Source organism: Cryptomeria japonica, chromosome 1, assembly GCF_030272615.1.
Source record: "Cryptomeria japonica chromosome 1, Sugi_1.0, whole genome shotgun sequence".
NCBI lineage: Eukaryota > Viridiplantae > Streptophyta > Pinopsida > Cupressales > Cupressaceae > Cryptomeria > Cryptomeria japonica.
Genome location: NC_081405.1, coordinates 268,084,422 through 268,090,803, shown reverse-complemented (window position 1 = coordinate 268,090,803; position 6,382 = coordinate 268,084,422).

Genomic DNA, 6,382 nt, shown 5'->3' with positions numbered 1-6,382 from the left:
TCTCTAAACTTTTCTTCTTCTGTGGGTTCTTTGGGTTCTCTGAATGTTTTGGTGATCTTGTAATCACTGGATGACTTTCCTGAACCCTATTCCCATTCATTAGAGTATGTGGAATAATATTTCTCTTGTTGTTGGTCATTAGTGGAGGTAGAACCGATGATTTGTAGAGTTTATTTAAAACTATTAGCACTCAATTTGAAAGGTATGAAACCAAGTCCTTTGGTGCGCTGATTCTTAAATACCAACTCTAGTTGCAATGGCTCAACAATTCCTTTTTTTTATAACCCAAGAGGTCCTTTTCCATTATATCCATTTTTTTGTAAGAACTTGAAACCTCTGCCATAATTCTCACATATTATTTTGATGTGGTCTTGTGTATTTTATTTAGGTTCTTTGTAGAGCATCTTGTAGAGGTCTTCTTCTTCCATCTCATCCCATTTTTTGAATATAGTGGGTTTGTTAGAAGGATGTGTTCATCCATAATATTAAGGAGAGTCCATTATTTTTCTTAAATATATGGTTTGATTCAAGGTATATTCTCTCATGCCTTTGTCTTTGTATTTTCCTTTGAGATCACGTTGTTTTGACGTAGAAGTTTTTAATGATTATGGATCAACATGTGTTGAAGATGGAGTTGCTTCTCTATTAATTGGGATTATTGTTTCTAACCTTGGTAGCAGGTTATTCCAATATATGAATGGATTTGGATGACCTTTGAATATCACTTCAACTCCATTATAAGGAAATTTGATACATTGATGATATGTTGATGGTATTGATCTCATTTCATGTATCCATGGACATCCCAAGATTATGTTATATGTAAGTTCAAGATCAAGGACTTGACAAATCACATCCTTTGTGACTGGCCCAACTCAAAGAGGTAGGGTGACTATTCCTTTGGATGAGCGTTCTTCATCATCATATGATTTAATGGTGATCTTATTTCTTAAATTCATAGTTTGTTCGAAATATCCCAATTGTTTAATAATATTTAATGTACAAAATGTTTAGGCCTTCTCCTCCATCTTTCAAGACTCGTTTGATGCGTATTTTATGGATAAATTCTTGAATGATGTGAAGAGATGCATTGTGTGATTGGCATATGGATACATCATCAGCTTCTGTGAATGTGGACTAGAGAGGTATCACACCATGGCTTGAAACTGATCCTCGTTCATATAAGTGGGAATGAAAGTTTCTCTCAATGCTTTGTCAAGGATAGATTTATGTGAAGGGGATATACGCAAAAGCTCAAGGATGGAGATGAAGATGGGTGTCTTCCCTAACTGATCTATAACATCATACTAATTTTGGGTAGATGATGAAGTTGTGATTTTGGGTGGAACACCTTGCAAGGTGACTTTACCTCGACGGGTCATGCCATTAAATTCAGAGGTTTCATCATTACATGATGAAGAGGATGGTCCAATGCCCTTCAAAACAATTTTACTCCTTTGGGTAGAACCTTCAAGAGTTTTATCCTTTATAATAATGGTAGAAACATGATTGTCCATTGAAATATGGTTAACGGTAGAATCATAATCATAGGACATCTTAGCATAATTAGTTTGATTATCTGCTCTATCTTTTCTTTATTCATGTTTAGAAAATGGTTCCTTAAACATCACATGTCCCTCATTGGAAGTGTGGCCATCAACTTCTGTCACCTTTGTCAATAAAGTCTTGTATAATGTTCTTAAATCTATGATAATTGCTAGTTGTATGCCCTTTTCTCTTGTGGTAATCACAATGCTCATCATCATTCCACCATCCAGGTTTCACTTTTAGTTCATAAGGTGGATTGTCTAGTATTGTTATAAGCTTGTTTGCAACCAATTTATCAAATGTTTTCTCAATTGTCTCTCCCAATGGAGTGTATTTTCTTGGAGGCTTTGATGGCCTTTGAGCAATCACATGATTATTTGAATTGGATGAGCTTGTACCTGGGAAAGTCATCTTTGGTTTCACCATGTTTGTGTCTACTACCCCATCATTGAATGTGTTCTTGTTCTTGTTCCAAAAGTGATGTTTATCTTTCCCATTTGATTCCTCTTTGTTGTCCTTGAATATCTTAATGGCACCTTTCTTAATAAGGACTTTCTCAACTGCCAATCCCTTTTCAATGACTCCCTTAAAGTGGACAAACATGCTTTTCTCAATTCATATCCAATATCCTTGTTGACATTTTGAGTAAACATTTCCACCATTTTTTTTGTGGGATATCACAAGAGCATCGACTAGAAAGACCTGTCCATTGCTATAAGAATGAAGCAAAGGACTATCCATTTTTCTATTTAGTATTGCACAAAGTAGTCACTAACACATCCATTTCAATATTGTAGGAGAAGTGTTGTATGAAAGCTTCTGCTAGGTCACCCCATGACTTGATTCCAGGTAGAAGTTGGGAGAACCATTCCATAGCTTGTCCACCTAAACTTTAAGGGAACAATCTATCAAGTATGTTTCTTCTCTTACTTCCTTAATGCAAGTAGTGAAAAATTATCTTATGTTTGCCTTAGGGTCTCCCTTGCCTCTATACTTATCAAATTTTGGTGTCATCAAATATGGAGGAGATGGAGGCATTGGAATAATTCTGTCAAATGGATAAGGACATATATCTTTCATTGTATACTCTTTCTTTGGCACATTCATATCTACCATTTGTTTTTGCAAATCCTTGATTTGTTGTTTCAAGTCATTCTTAGGTGGTGTTTTAATTTCTTTGAGTTAGTCCCATACCTGAGCCACCAAGTAGAGGAGGAGGGATATAATGCATATATGGATGATATTCGTCATAAATGTGTTCATATGGAGTAGGAGCATAATTATAGCTAGCATATGGACCACTTGGTATGGTATTATATTAAGGAGAACTAGGTCTAGGTCGATTATACATGTCACCACTATGAGGATAGGAGGTATCATAAGAATGATCTTGGATATTGACCCCAAATACGACATGGGGTCTCCTTGTGTCATGATTTTGAATGTTCCCTTGAGTGTAATTGTATGCATTGGTATGATCATCATGGGTATGAGCATGTGTATTAGCATTTCTTCACCATGGAAAAGGATGACTACAAAGTTGTGTTAGACAATTCAAATAACCGGAAGACAACTGAGAGAGGGGGGGTGAATCAATTGTCACAGATTACCAAAACATTTAGAAATTAAAACTTTAATACCATAGCCCAAAATATTAATACCAGAATGCTTAAACCAAATACTAGAATAACAATTAAACCAATTAATCATAAACAATAATTAGAGAATAAATACCATCCACATGACACCAAGATTTATACGTGGAAAACCCGGTAAAGGGAAAAACCATGGCGAGAAGCCTACCCACAGTCAGATAATACTTCTGTAGTAAGTATGTGAATTACAATTGAGGGGCATGCACTTACAGGAAGGCCAACATCCTAGAGGGCATTGCTCATCACAAAAGAAGTCTCATTGACTACATAGAAATCCAGACTACAATCCGAAAGAATGAATGAACTACAAAGATAGCATCTCCTATGCCTAAGTACAGTTCTGGTTAAGCTCAATACTGGAGGACTAAATCCTCTTTACATAAACCCAATTAAATCTCCAATGATCGACCAAATCCTCTACCTAAATGATATTACATTATTCGCACATTACATATCCATACCCCATTCCATTACCATGATCTACAATGAGATTTTACATCATATATATACTAACCCTCGACCATAAACAATCAGGTCAGCCACCAAAAAATAAACCAATTACATAATTACAAAACATGTCGGCCTAAGACCGAACAAACAATATCTAATACCTAAGACATCCCAGAAACACATCAAGAGGTCCAACCCACACATTACATTAAGCCAGTCCATAACCTAGATCAACTGGGACCCAATATAGGTCCACACGCTAAAGTAATGATCCCAATTTGCCAAGTCTCAAACATGATCACCATCAACATCCTAAAACTCCACTAGAAGCTACACCAACACCACTTATGCATATCATCAAAGATCACCAACAAAGCTCTATCGGTGAAACCCTCACCGGAACCACAAACAAAGCTTCCAAGCAATCATGATAGCATCCAATCACTAGACCAAAACCAAGTGACTGAATATGAATATGAGTAAGCCAATTCCATAACCAAATCATACTGGAGCATACCAGATCATGCCGGATACAATCCAACCAAAACCCACTCAATCCTACCAGGACCAAAAGGGTGCCGGTAAAGCATCCAATATAGCTAGTGTTGATATCAATGACAAAAAATCAATGCAACACAAATCAATTCCTCCAAATGGCCAACAATCTCCCTCTTTTGAATTTATGGCAACACTAGATGTGAAAAACATCTAAGTACCAAGAAATGCCAAATAAGTCTCCCCCAATGGAATATAGCCAATAATCTCCTACTCAAAGATATAGCAATGAAGTTATGAAACAAAGACCAAAATCCCCCTGCGAATAATATCTTTGTAAAGCTCTGAATTACACATATATCTCTCCCACTAATGTATATAGCTCCTTAAGTTTTTCTTTTTCACATCAATATCTCTCCCCCTTTGACATCAATGCCAAAAATCTGACATAAATATCAAAGCAAAAACATAAACCACTGAAACAAAAAGATGACTACTCCCCCTGAGTAGTAGCATCCACACATCAGTGCTGGAATGAAGAATATCTCTGATAATACATACCGGACTGATGCCAAAAAGCATAAATCAATTCTCTGTCAGAGGGGCAAAAACCCCTAACTTGTCTCTCAGGTACTCAAATGGTTCTTTAGGCAAAGGTTTAGTGAAAATATCCGCAATCTACTCCTTAGTGTTCACATAAACCAATCTAACTTCATTTTCTTCCACCTTCTCCTTCAAAAATTTATACTTGATAGATATGTGCTTTGTCTTAGAGTGAAATACCAGATTCTTTGATATATCAATAGCAGTAGAGTTATCACAGTGAATAACTATAGGTCTAGTGCAATGCACTTTGATATCCTTCAACACTTGCTTCATCCATAGAACCCGTGTACAATTAGTAGTAGCAACAACATACTCATCTTCGACAATAGATAAATAAATACATGACTGTTTCTTTATGGTCCATGAAACCAACTTCTTTCAAAGAAAGAAAGCTCCATCGTAAGTACTTTTCTGGTCATCAACATCTCTAGCCCAATCAACATCTGTATATGCACATAAAGTAAAGTCATCATCCTTAGGGTACCATAAACTATATTCAAGTATGCCTTGGAAGTATCTAAAAATCCTTTTCACTGCACTCTCATGATTTTCTCTAGGATCACTATGAAATCTAGATGCAATACAAACAACATTCATTATGCCAGGCCTAGTCTGAGTCAAATAAAGAAGACCTCTAATCATAGATTTGTATCTTGTAGGATTTACCGATGCAGAAACATCTTTCCTTGTCAATTTCTCACTTGTAACGATAGGAGTACTTACCAATTTAGAATCTCCCATACCAAATTTCTTCAACAATATCCTAACATACTTAGTTTGACAGATGAAAATGCATTTGTCAATCTAAGTAATCTGCAAACCTAAGAAAAATTTCATTTCCCCAATCATAGACATTTAAAATTCTTTCTCCATATTTTTAGAAAATTCCATGCATAACTTGTCTTCACCTCCGAAAATGATGTCATCAAAAAATACTTCAATAATCAGTATATCATCATTAGTGTTCTTATACTATAAATTAATGTCAGCATTACCCTTAGTAAAACCAAGCTTCAAAATATATTTATCCAACCTTGCATACCAAGCTCTAGGTGCTTGCTTCAATCCATATAAAGCTTTTCTTAACTTGCAAACCATGTTTTTATCATCTGAAAGTGAAAAACCATCAGGTTTTTCAATATAAACTTCCTCATCAAGATCCCCATTCAAAAATGCACACTTAACATCTATCTGATAAACCTTGTAGTTTTTATGGGCAGCATAGGCAAGAAATAATCTTACAACTTCCATCCTAGCTACAGGTGCAAAAGTCTCACCATAATCAATTCTTTCCTTTTGATAATATCCTTTACAAACCAATCTAGCCTTATTCCTTACAAGTTGACCATATTCATTCTATTTATTCCTAAAAACCCATTTAGTTCCAATCACATTCTTATTTTTAGGCCAAGGAACTAAAGTCCTATTGACGCGTGTTTTGACACACTCACCAATAGTCAGGTAATTTGTGTAAAACCTCACCTCTCCTGAAAAGAAATAAGTCACAAAAAAATAACTACTCCAAGGTCTCTATAGTCAGGTCTTGACGATGATGGGTAGCTCAATGGTTGATGTGGTTGTACCTGTGAATGGGCCTACTGGTTAAATGAATCCCAATAACTTCCAAT